We start from the raw sequence: 14348 nt of genomic DNA, 5'->3' as shown, positions 1-14348 counted from the left end.
CTGACTATATAGGAGACCTGACCTGATTATGTAGGAGACCTGACCTGACTATATAGGAGACCTCACTATGTAGGAGACCTGACTATGTAGGAGACCTGACCTGACTATATAGGAGACCTGACCTGACTATGTAGGAGACCTGACCTGACTATATAGGAGACCTGACCTGACTATGTAGGAGACCTGACAATGTAGGAGACCTGACCTGACTATATAGGAGACCTGACCTGACTATGTAGGAGACCTGACCTGACTATATAGGAGACCTCACTATGTAGGAGACCTGACCTGCCTATGTAGCAGACCTGACAATGGTGGAGACCTGACCTGACTATGTAGGAGACCTGACCTGACTATGTAGGAGACCATCAATCAATCAATTTTATTTTATATAGCCCTTCGTACATCAGATAATATCTCGAAGTGCTGTACAGAAACCCAGCCTAAAACCCCAGACAGCTAGAATGCAGGTGTAGAAGCACGGTGGCTAGGAAAAACTCCCTAGAAAGGCCAAAACCTAGGAAGAAACCTAGAGAGGAACCAGGCTATGAGGGGTGGCCAGTCCTCTTCTGGCTGTGCCGGGTGGAGATTATAACAGAACTATGCCAAGATGTTCAAAAATGTTCATAAGTGACCAGCATGGTCAAATAATAATCATGAATAATTTTCAGTTGGCTTTTCATAGCTGATCATTAAGAGTTGAAAAACAACAGGTCTGGGACAGGTGGCGGATCCATAACCGCAGGCAGAACAGCTGAAACTGGAATAGCAGCAAGGCCAGGTGGACTGGGGACAGCAAGGAGTCACCACGGGCGGCAGTCCCGACGCATGGTCCTAGGGCCCAGGTCCTCCGAGAGAAAGAAAGAGAGAAGGAGAAAATTAGAGAGAGCCAAGATTTTCAAAATGTTCATAAATGACAAGCATGGTCAAATAATAATCAGGAATAAATCTCAGTTGGCTTTTCATAGCCGATCATTAAGAGTTGAAAACAGCAGGTCTGGGACAGGTAGGGGTTCCATAACCGCAGGCAGAAGAGTTGAAACTGGAATAGCAGCAAGGCCAGGCGGACTGGGGGCAGCAAGGAGTCACCACGGCCGGTAGTCCCGACGTATGGTCCTAGGGCTCAGGTCCTCCGAGAGAAAGAGAGAAGGAGAAAATTAGAGAGAGCCAAGATTTTCAAAATGTTCATAAATGACAAGCATGGTCAAATAATAATCAGGAATAAATCTCAGTTGGCTTTTCATAGCCGATCATTAAGAGTTGAAAACAGCAGGTCTGGGACAGGTAGGGGTTCCATAACCGCAGGCAGAAGAGTTGAAACTGGAATAGCAGCAAGGCCAGGCGGACTGGGGGCAGCAAGGAGTCACCACGGCCGGTAGTCCCGACGTATGGTCCTAGGGCTCAGGTCCTCCGAGAGAAAGAGAGAAGGAGAAAATTAGAGAGAGCCAAGATTTTCAAAATGTTCATAAATGACAAGCATGGTCAAATAATAATCAGGAATAAATCTCAGTTGGCTTTTCATAGCCGATCATTAAGAGTTGAAAACAGCAGGTCTGGGACAGGTAGGGGTTTCGTAACCGCAGGCAGAAACAGTTGAAACTGGAATAGCAGCAAGGCCGGGCGGACTGGGGACAGCAAGGTGTCAGCATGCCCGGTAGTCCTGACGTATGGTCCTAGGGCTCAGGTTCTCAGAGAGAAAGAGAGAACGAGAGAATTAGAGAGAGCATACTTAAATTCACACAGGACACTGGATAAGACAGGAGAAGTACTCCAGGTATAACCAACTGACCCTAGCCCCCCGACACATAAACTACTGCAGCATAAATACTGGAGGCTGAGACAGGAGCGGTCAGGAGACACTGTGGCCCCATCCGAAGAAACCCCCGGACAGGGCCAAACAGGAAGGATATAACCCCACCCACTCTGCCAAAGCACAGCCCCCACACCACTAGAGGGAAATCCTCAACCACCAACTTACAATCCTGAGACAAGGCCGAGTATATCCCACAAAGGTCTCCACCACAGCACAACCAAGGGGGGGCGCCAACCCAGACTGGAAGTTCACGTCAGTAACTCAACCCACTCAAGTGACGCACCCCTCCTAGGGACGGCATGAAAGAGCACCAGCAAGCCAGTGACTCAGCCCCAGTAACAGGGTTAGAGGCAGAGAATCCCAGTGGAGAGAGGGGAACCGGCCCTGGAGAGACAGCAAGGACTATGGAGAGACAGCAAGGACTACCTGACTATGTAGGAGACCAGACCTGACTTTGCAGGAGACCTGACCTGACTATGTAAGACACCTGACTATGTAGGAGACCTGACTATGTAGGAGACCTGACCTGACTATATAGGAGACCTCACTATGTAGGAGACCTGACCTGACTATGTAGAAGACCAGACCTGACTTTTCAGGAGACCTGACCTGACTATGTAGGAGACCTGACTATGTAGGAGACCTGACCTGACTATGTAGGAGACCTGAATATGTAGGAGACCTGACCTGACTATGTAGGAGACCTGACCTGACTATGTAGGGGACCTGACTATGTAGGAGACCTGACCTGACTATATAGGAGACCTGACTATGTAGGAGACCTGACCTGACTATATAGGAGACCTGACCTGATTATGTAGGAGACCTGACCTGACTATATAGGAGACCTCACTATGTAGGAGACCTGACTATGTAGGAGACCTGACTATGTAGGAGACCTGACTATGTAGGAGACCGGACCTGACTTTGCAGGAGACCTGACCTGACTATGTAGGAGACCTGACTATGTAGGAGACCTGACTATGTAGGAGACCTGACTATGTAGGAGACCTGACTATGTAGGAGACCTGACCTGACTATGTAGGAGACCTGACTATGTAGGAGACCTGATCTGACTATATAGGAGACCTCACTATGTAGGAGACCTGACCTGACTATGTAGGTGACCTGACTATGTAGGATACCTGACTATGTAGGAGACCTGAACTGACTATGTAGGAGACCTGAATATGTAGGAGACCTGACCTGACTATATAGGAGACGTGACCTGATTATGTAGGAGACCTGACCTGACTATATAGGAGACCTGACTATGTAGGAGACCTGACTATGTAGGAGACCTGACTATGTAGGAGACCTGACCTGACTTTGTAGGAGACCTGACCTGACTATGTAGGGGACCTGACTAAGTAGGAGACCTGACCTGACTATATAGGAGACCTGACTATGTAGGAGACCTGACCTGACTATGTAGGAGACCTGACCTGACTTTGTAGGAGACCTGACCTGACTATGTAGGGGACCTGACTATGTAGGAGACCTGACCTGACTATATAGGAGACCTGACTATGTAGGAGACCTGACATGACTATATAGGAGACTTGACCTGATTATGTAGGAGACCTGACCTGACTATATAGGAGACCTCACTATGTAGGAGACCTGACTATGTAGGAGACCTTACCTGACTATGTAGCAGACCTGACTATGTAGGAGACCTGACCTGACTATGTAGGAGACCTGACCTGACAATGTAGGAGACCTGACTATGTAGGAGACCTGACCTGACTATGTAGGAGACCTGACCTGACTATATAGGAGACCTGACCTGAATATATAGGAGACCTCACTATGTAGGAGACCTGACCTGACTATGTAGGAGACCTGACTATGTAGGAGACCTGACCTGACTATATAGGAGACCTGACCTGACTATATAGGAGACCTGACCTGATTATGTAGGAGACCTGACCTGACTATATAGGAGACCTGACTATGTAGGAGACCTGACTATGTAGGAGACCTGACCTGACTTTGTAGGAGACCTGACCTGACTATGTAGGGGACCTGACTAAGTAGGAGACCTGACCTGACTATATAGGAGACCTGACTATGTAGGAGACCTGACCTGACTATGTAGGAGACCTGACCTGACTTTGTAGGAGACCTGACCTGACTATGTAGGAGACCTGACAATGTAGGAGACCTGACCTGACTATATAGGAGACCTGACCTGACTATGTAGGAGACCTGACCTGACTATATAGGAGACCTCACTATGTAGGAGACCTGACCTGACTATGTAGCAGACCTGACAATGGTGGAGACCTGACCTGACTATGTAGGAGACCTGACCTGACTATGTAGGAGACCATCAATCAATCAATTTTATTTTATATAGCCCTTCGTACATCAGATAATATCTCGAAGTGCTGTACAGAAACCCAGCCTAAAACCCCAGACAGCTAGAATGCAGGTGTAGAAGCACGGTGGCTAGGAAAAACTCCCTAGAAAGGCCAAAACCTAGGAAGAAACCTAGAGAGGAACCAGGCTATGAGGGGTGGCCAGTCCTCTTCTGGCTGTGCCGGGTGGAGATTATAACAGAACTATGCCAAGATGTTCAAAAATGTTCATAAGTGACCAGCATGGTCAAATAATAATCATGAATAATTTTCAGTTGGCTTTTCATAGCTGATCATTAAGAGTTGAAAAACAACAGGTCTGGGACAGGTGGCGGATCCATAACCGCAGGCAGAACAGCTGAAACTGGAATAGCAGCAAGGCCAGGTGGACTGGGGACAGCAAGGAGTCACCACGGGCGGCAGTCCCGACGCATGGTCCTAGGGCCCAGGTCCTCCGAGAGAAAGAAAGAGAGAAGGAGAAAATTAGAGAGAGCCAAGATTTTCAAAATGTTCATAAATGACAAGCATGGTCAAATAATAATCAGGAATAAATCTCAGTTGGCTTTTCATAGCCGATCATTAAGAGTTGAAAACAGCAGGTCTGGGACAGGTAGGGGTTCCATAACCGCAGGCAGAAGAGTTGAAACTGGAATAGCAGCAGGGCCAGGCGGACTGGGGGCAGCAAGGAGTCACCACGGCCGGTAGTCCCGACGTATGGTCCTAGGGCTCAGGTCCTCCGAGAGAAAGAGAGAAGGAGAAAATTAGAGAGAGCCAAGATTTTCAAAATGTTCATAAATGACAAGCATGGTCAAATAATAATCAGGAATAAATCTCAGTTGGCTTTTCATAGCCGATCATTAAGAGTTGAAAACAGCAGGTCTGGGACAGGTAGGGGTTCCATAACCGCAGGCAGAAGAGTTGAAACTGGAATAGCAGCAAGGCCAGGCGGACTGGGGGCAGCAAGGAGTCACCACGGCCGGTAGTCCCGACGTATGGTCCTAGGGCTCAGGTCCTCCGAGAGAAAGAGAGAAGGAGAAAATTAGAGAGAGCCAAGATTTTCAAAATGTTCATAAATGACAAGCATGGTCAAATAATAATCAGGAATAAATCTCAGTTGGCTTTTCATAGCCGATCATTAAGAGTTGAAAACAGCAGGTCTGGGACAGGTAGGGGTTTCGTAACCGCAGGCAGAAACAGTTGAAACTGGAATAGCAGCAAGGCCGGGCGGACTGGGGACAGCAAGGTGTCAGCATGCCCGGTAGTCCTGACGTATGGTCCTAGGGCTCAGGTTCTCAGAGAGAAAGAGAGAACGAGAGAATTAGAGAGAGCATACTTAAATTCACACAGGACACTGGATAAGACAGGAGAAGTACTCCAGGTATAACCAACTGACCCTAGCCCCCCGACACATAAACTACTGCAGCATAAATACTGGAGGCTGAGACAGGAGCGGTCAGGAGACACTGTGGCCCCATCCGAAGAAACCCCCGGACAGGGCCAAACAGGAAGGATATAACCCCACCCACTCTGCCAAAGCACAGCCCCCACACCACTAGAGGGAAATCCTCAACCACCAACTTACAATCCTGAGACAAGGCCGAGTATATCCCACAAAGGTCTCCACCACAGCACAACCAAGGGGGGGCGCCAACCCAGACTGGAAGTTCACGTCAGTAACTCAACCCACTCAAGTGACGCACCCCTCCTAGGGACGGCATGAAAGAGCACCAGCAAGCCAGTGACTCAGCCCCAGTAACAGGGTTAGAGGCAGAGAATCCCAGTGGAGAGAGGGGAACCGGCCCTGGAGAGACAGCAAGGACTATGGAGAGACAGCAAGGACTACCTGACTATGTAGGAGACCAGACCTGACTTTGCAGGAGACCTGACCTGACTATGTAAGACACCTGACTATGTAGGAGACCTGACTATGTAGGAGACCTGACCTGACTATATAGGAGACCTCACTATGTAGGAGACCTGACCTGACTATGTAGAAGACCAGACCTGACTTTTCAGGAGACCTGACCTGACTATGTAGGAGACCTGACTATGTAGGAGACCTGACCTGACTATGTAGGAGACCTGAATATGTAGGAGACCTGACCTGACTATGTAGGAGACCTGACCTGACTATGTAGGGGACCTGACTATGTAGGAGACCTGACCTGACTATATAGGAGACCTGACTATGTAGGAGACCTGACCTGACTATATAGGAGACCTGACCTGATTATGTAGGAGACCTGACCTGACTATATAGGAGACCTCACTATGTAGGAGACCTGACTATGTAGGAGACCTGACTATGTAGGAGACCTGACTATGTAGGAGACCGGACCTGACTTTGCAGGAGACCTGACCTGACTATGTAGGAGACCTGACTATGTAGGAGACCTGACTATGTAGGAGACCTGACTATGTAGGAGACCTGACTATGTAGGAGACCTGACCTGACTATGTAGGAGACCTGACTATGTAGGAGACCTGATCTGACTATATAGGAGACCTCACTATGTAGGAGACCTGACCTGACTATGTAGGTGACCTGACTATGTAGGATACCTGACTATGTAGGAGACCTGAACTGACTATGTAGGAGACCTGAATATGTAGGAGACCTGACCTGACTATATAGGAGACGTGACCTGATTATGTAGGAGACCTGACCTGACTATATAGGAGACCTGACTATGTAGGAGACCTGACTATGTAGGAGACCTGACTATGTAGGAGACCTGACCTGACTTTGTAGGAGACCTGACCTGACTATGTAGGGGACCTGACTAAGTAGGAGACCTGACCTGACTATATAGGAGACCTGACTATGTAGGAGACCTGACCTGACTATGTAGGAGACCTGACCTGACTTTGTAGGAGACCTGACCTGACTATGTAGGGGACCTGACTATGTAGGAGACCTGACCTGACTATATAGGAGACCTGACTATGTAGGAGACCTGACATGACTATATAGGAGACTTGACCTGATTATGTAGGAGACCTGACCTGACTATATAGGAGACCTCACTATGTAGGAGACCTGACTATGTAGGAGACCTTACCTGACTATGTAGCAGACCTGACTATGTAGGAGACCTGACCTGACTATGTAGGAGACCTGACCTGACAATGTAGGAGACCTGACTATGTAGGAGACCTGACCTGACTATGTAGGAGACCTGACCTGACTATATAGGAGACCTGACCTGAATATATAGGAGACCTCACTATGTAGGAGACCTGACCTGACTATGTAGGAGACCTGACTATGTAGGAGACCTGACCTGACTATATAGGAGACCTGACCTGACTATATAGGAGACCTGACCTGATTATGTAGGAGACCTGACCTGACTATATAGGAGACCTGACTATGTAGGAGACCTGACTATGTAGGAGACCTGACCTGACTTTGTAGGAGACCTGACCTGACTATGTAGGGGACCTGACTAAGTAGGAGACCTGACCTGACTATATAGGAGACCTGACTATGTAGGAGACCTGACCTGACTATGTAGGAGACCTGACCTGACTTTGTAGGAGACCTGACCTGACTATATAGGAGACCTGACTATGTAGGAGACCTGACCTGACTATATAGGAGACCTGACCTGATTATGTAGGAGACCTGACCTGACTATATAGGAGACCTCACTATGTAGGAGACCTGACTATGTAGGAGACCTGACCTGACTATATAGGAGACCTGACCTGACTATGTAGGAGACCTGACCTGACTATATAGGAGACCTGACCTGACTATGTAGGAGACCTGACAATGTAGGAGACCTGACCTGACTATATAGGAGACCTGACCTGACTATGTAGGAGACCTGACCTGACTATATAGGAGACCTCACTATGTAGGAGACCTGACCTGACTATGTAGCAGACCTGACAATGGTGGAGACCTGACCTGACTATGTAGGAGACCTGACCTGACTATGTAGGAGACCATCAATCAATCAATTTTATTTTATATAGCCCTTCGTACATCAGATAATATCTCGAAGTGCTGTACAGAAACCCAGCCTAAAACCCCAGACAGCTAGAATGCAGGTGTAGAAGCACGGTGGCTAGGAAAAACTCCCTAGAAAGGCCAAAACCTAGGAAGAAACCTAGAGAGGAACCAGGCTATGAGGGGTGGCCAGTCCTCTTCTGGCTGTGCCGGGTGGAGATTATAACAGAACTATGCCAAGATGTTCAAAAATGTTCATAAGTGACCAGCATGGTCAAATAATAATCATGAATAATTTTCAGTTGGCTTTTCATAGCTGATCATTAAGAGTTGAAAAACAACAGGTCTGGGACAGGTGGCGGATCCATAACCGCAGGCAGAACAGCTGAAACTGGAATAGCAGCAAGGCCAGGTGGACTGGGGACAGCAAGGAGTCACCACGGGCGGCAGTCCCGACGCATGGTCCTAGGGCCCAGGTCCTCCGAGAGAAAGAAAGAGAGAAGGAGAAAATTAGAGAGAGCCAAGATTTTCAAAATGTTCATAAATGACAAGCATGGTCAAATAATAATCAGGAATAAATCTCAGTTGGCTTTTCATAGCCGATCATTAAGAGTTGAAAACAGCAGGTCTGGGACAGGTAGGGGTTCCATAACCGCAGGCAGAAGAGTTGAAACTGGAATAGCAGCAAGGCCAGGCGGACTGGGGGCAGCAAGGAGTCACCACGGCCGGTAGTCCCGACGTATGGTCCTAGGGCTCAGGTCCTCCGAGAGAAAGAGAGAAGGAGAAAATTAGAGAGAGCCAAGATTTTCAAAATGTTCATAAATGACAAGCATGGTCAAATAATAATCAGGAATAAATCTCAGTTGGCTTTTCATAGCCGATCATTAAGAGTTGAAAACAGCAGGTCTGGGACAGGTAGGGGTTTCGTAACCGCAGGCAGAAACAGTTGAAACTGGAATAGCAGCAAGGCCGGGCGGACTGGGGACAGCAAGGTGTCAGCATGCCCGGTAGTCCTGACGTATGGTCCTAGGGCTCAGGTTCTCAGAGAGAAAGAGAGAACGAGAGAATTAGAGAGAGCATACTTAAATTCACACAGGACACTGGATAAGACAGGAGAAGTACTCCAGGTATAACCAACTGACCCTAGCCCCCCGACACATAAACTACTGCAGCATAAATACTGGAGGCTGAGACAGGAGCGGTCAGGAGACACTGTGGCCCCATCCGAAGAAACCCCCGGACAGGGCCAAACAGGAAGGATATAACCCCACCCACTCTGCCAAAGCACAGCCCCCACACCACTAGAGGGAAATCCTCAACCACCAACTTACAATCCTGAGACAAGGCCGAGTATATCCCACAAAGGTCTCCACCACAGCACAACCAAGGGGGGGCGCCAACCCAGACTGGAAGTTCACGTCAGTAACTCAACCCACTCAAGTGACGCACCCCTCCTAGGGACGGCATGAAAGAGCACCAGCAAGCCAGTGACTCAGCCCCAGTAACAGGGTTAGAGGCAGAGAATCCCAGTGGAGAGAGGGGAACCGGCCCTGGAGAGACAGCAAGGACTATGGAGAGACAGCAAGGACTACCTGACTATGTAGGAGACCAGACCTGACTTTGCAGGAGACCTGACCTGACTATGTAAGACACCTGACTATGTAGGAGACCTGACTATGTAGGAGACCTGACCTGACTATATAGGAGACCTCACTATGTAGGAGACCTGACCTGACTATGTAGGAGACCAGACCTGACTTTTCAGGAGACCTGACCTGACTATGTATGAGACCTGACTATGTAGGAGACCTGACCTGACTATGTAGGAGACCTGACCTGACTATGTAGGAGACCTGACCTGACTATGTAGGGGACCTGACTATGTAGGAGACCTGACCTGACTATATAGGAGACCTGACTATGTAGGAGACCTGACCTGACTATATAGGAGACCTGACCTGATTATGTAGGAGACCTGACCTGACTATATAGGAGACCTCACTATGTAGGAGACCTGACTATGTAGGAGACCTGACTATGTAGGAGACCTGACTATGTAGGAGACCGGACCTGACTTTGCAGGAGACCTGACCTGACTATGTAGGAGACCTGACTATGTAGGAGACCTGACTATGTAGGAGACCTGACTATGTAGGAGACCTGACTATGTAGGAGACCTGACCTGACTATGTAGGAGACCTGACTATGTAGGAGACCTGATCTGACTATATAGGAGACCTCACTATGTAGGAGACCTGACCTGACTATGTAGGTGACCTGACTATGTAGGATACCTGACTATGTAGGAGACCTGAACTGACTATGTAGGAGACCTGACTATGTAGGAGACCTGACCTGACTATATAGGAGACCTGACCTGATTATGTAGGAGACCTGACCTGACTATATAGGAGACCTGACTATGTAGGAGACCTGACTATGTAGGAGACCTGACCTGACTTTTTAGGAGACCTGACCTGACTATGTAGGGGACCTGACTAAGTAGGAGACCTGACCTGACTATATAGGAGACCTGACTATGTAGGAGACCTGACCTGACTATGTAGGAGACCTGACCTGACTTTGTAGGAGACCTGACCTGACTATGTATGGGACCTGACTATGTAGGAGACCTGACCTGACTATATAGGAGACCTGACTATGTAGGAGACCTGACATGACTATATAGGAGACCTGACCTGATTATGTAGGAGACCTGACCTGACTATATAGGAGACCTCACTATGTAGGAGACCTGACCTCACTATGTAGGAGACCTGACTATGTAGGAGACCTTACCTGACTATGTAGCAGACCTGACTATGTAGGAGACCTGACCTGACTATGTAGGAGACCTGACCTGACTATGTAGGAGACCTGACTATGTAGGAGACCTGACTATGTAGGAGACCTGACCTGACTATGTAGGAGACCTGACCTGACTATATAGGAGACCTGACCTGAATATATAGGAAACCTCACTATGTAGGAGACCTGACCTGACTATATAGGAGACCTCACTATGTAGGAGACCTGACCTCACTATGTAGGAGACCTGACTATGTAGGAGACCTTACCTGACTATGTAGCAGACCTGACTATGTAGGAGACCTGACCTGACTATGTAGGAGACCTGACCTGACTATGTAGGAGACCTGACTATGTAGGAGACCTGACCTGACTATGTAGGAGACCTGACCTGACTATATAGGAGACCTGACCTGAATATATAGGAGACCTCACTATGTAGGAGACCTGACCTGACTATGTATTAGACCTGACTATGTAGGAGACCTGACTATGTAGGAGACCTGACCTGACTATGTAGGAGACCTGACCTGACTATGTAGGAGACCTGACTATGTAGGAGACCTGACTATGTAGGAGACCTGACCTGACTATATAGGAGACCTCACTATGTAGGAGACCTGACCTGACTATGTAGGTGACCTGACTATGTAGGATACCTGACTATGTAGGAGACCTGAACTGACTATGTAGGAGACCTGAATATGTAGGAGACCTGACCTGACTATATAGGAGACCTGACCTGATTATGTAGGAGACCTGACCTGACTATATAGGAGACCTGACTATGTAGGAGACCTGACCTGACTTTGTAGGAGACCTGACCTGACTATGTAGGGGACCTGACTAAGTAGGAGACCTGACCTGACTATATAGGAGACCTGACTATGTAGGAGACCTGACCTGACTATGTAGGAGACCTGACCTGACTTTGTAGGAGACCTGACCTGACTATGTAGGGGACCTGACTATGTAGGAGACCTGACCTGACTATATAGGAGACCTGACTATGTAGGAGACCTGACATGACTATATAGGAGACCTGACCTGATTATGTAGGAGACCTGACCTGACTATATAGGAGACCTCACTATGTAGGAGACCTGACCTCACTATGTAGGAGACCTGACTATGTAGGAGACCTTACCTGACTATGTAGCAGACCTGACTATGTAGGAGACCTGACCTGACTATGTAGGAGACCTGACCTGACTATGTAGGAGACCTGACTATGTAGGAGACCTGACCTGACTATGTAGGAGACCTGACCTGACTATATAGGAGACCTGACCTGAATATATAGGAGACCTCACTATGTAGGAGACCTGACCTGACTATGTAGGAGACCTGACTATGTAGGAGACCTGACTATGTAGGAGACCTGACCTGACTATGTAGGAGACCTGACCTGACTATGTAGGAGACCTGACTATGTAGGAGACCTGACTATGTAGGAGACCTGACCTGACTATATAGGAGACCTCACTATGTAGGAGACCTGACCTGACTATGTAGGAGACCTGACTATGTAGGAGACCTGACCTGACTATGTAGGTGACCTGACTATGTAGGAGACCGGACCTGACTTTGCAGGAGACCTGACCTGACTATGTAGGAGACCTGACTATGTAGGAGACCTGACTATGTAGGAGACCTGACCTGACTATGTAGGAGACCTGACTATGTAGGAGACCTGACCTGACTATATAGGAGACCTCACTATGTAGGAGACCTGACCTGATTATGTAGGTGACCTGACTATGTAGGATACCTGACTATGTAGGAGACCTGAACTGACTATGTAGGAGACCTGACTATGTAGGATACCTGACTATGTAGGAGACCTGAACTGACTATGTAGGAGACCTGAATATGTAGGAGACCTGACCTGACTATATAGGAGACCTGACCTGATTATGTAGGAGACCTGACCTGACTATATAGGAGACCTGACTATGTAGGAGACCTGACTATGTAGGAGACCTGACCTGACTTTGTAGGAGACCTGACCTGATTATGTAGGGGACCTGACTATGTAGGAGACCTGACCTGACTATGTAGGAGACCTGACTATGTAGGAGACCTGACCTGACTATGTAGGAGACCTGACCTGACTATCTAGGAGACCTGACTATGTAGGAGACCTGACCTGACTATGTAGGAGACCTGACCTGACTATATAGGAGACCTGACCTGAATATATAGGAGACCTCAATATGTAGGAGACCTGACCTGACTATGTAGGAGACCTGACTATGTTGGAGACATGACCTGACTATGTAGGTGACCTGACTATGTAGGAGACCTTACCTGACTATGTAGCAGACCTGACTATGTAGGAGACCTGACCTGACTATGTAGGAGACCTGACCTGACTATGTAGGAGACCTGACTATGTAGGAGACCTGACCTGACTATGTAGGAGACCTGACCTGACTATATAGGAGACCTGACCTGAATATATAGGAGACCTCACTATGTAGGAGACCTGACCTGACTATGTAGGAGACCTGACTATGTAGGAGACCTGACTATGTAGGAGACCTGACCTGACTATGTAGGAGACCTGACCTGACTATGTAGGAGACCTGACTATGTAGGAGACCTGACTATGTAGGAGACCTGACCTGACTATATAGGAGACCTCACTATGTAGGAGACCTGACCTGACTATGTAGGAGACCTGACTATGTAGGAGACCTGACCTGACTATGTAGGTGACCTGACTATGTAGGAGACCGGACCTGACTTTGCAGGAGACCTGACCTGACTATGTAGGAGACCTGACTATGTAGGAGACCTGACTTTGTAGGAGACCTGACCTGACTATGTAGGAGACCTGACTATGTAGGAGACCTGACCTGACTATATAGGAGACCTCACTATGTAGGAGACCTGACCTGACTATGTAGGTGACCTGACTATGTAGGATACCTGACTATGTAGGAGACCTGAACTGACTATGTAGGAGACCTGACTATGTAGGATACCTGACTATGTAGGAGACCTGAACTGACTATGTAGGAGACCTGAATATGTAGGAGACCTGACCGGACTATATATGAGACCTGGCCTGATTATGTAGGAGACCTGACCTGACTATATAGGAGACCTGACTATGTAGGAGACCTGACTATGTAGGAGACCTGACCTGACTTTGTAGGAGACCTGACCTGATTATGTAGGGGACCTGAATATGTAGGAGACCTGACCTGACTATGTAGGAGACCTGACTATGTAGGAGACCTGACCTGACTATGTAGGAGACCTGACCTGACTATCTAGGAGACCTGACTATGTAGGAGACCTGACCTGACTATGTAGGAGACCTGACCTGACTATATAGGAGACCTGACCTGAATATATAGGAGACCTCAATATGTAGGAGACCTGACCTGACTATGTA

This window comes from Salvelinus fontinalis, unplaced genomic scaffold (assembly GCF_029448725.1).
Source record: "Salvelinus fontinalis isolate EN_2023a unplaced genomic scaffold, ASM2944872v1 scaffold_0007, whole genome shotgun sequence".
Lineage (NCBI taxonomy): Eukaryota > Metazoa > Chordata > Actinopteri > Salmoniformes > Salmonidae > Salvelinus > Salvelinus fontinalis.
Note: the sequence above shows the minus strand (reverse complement) of the source record.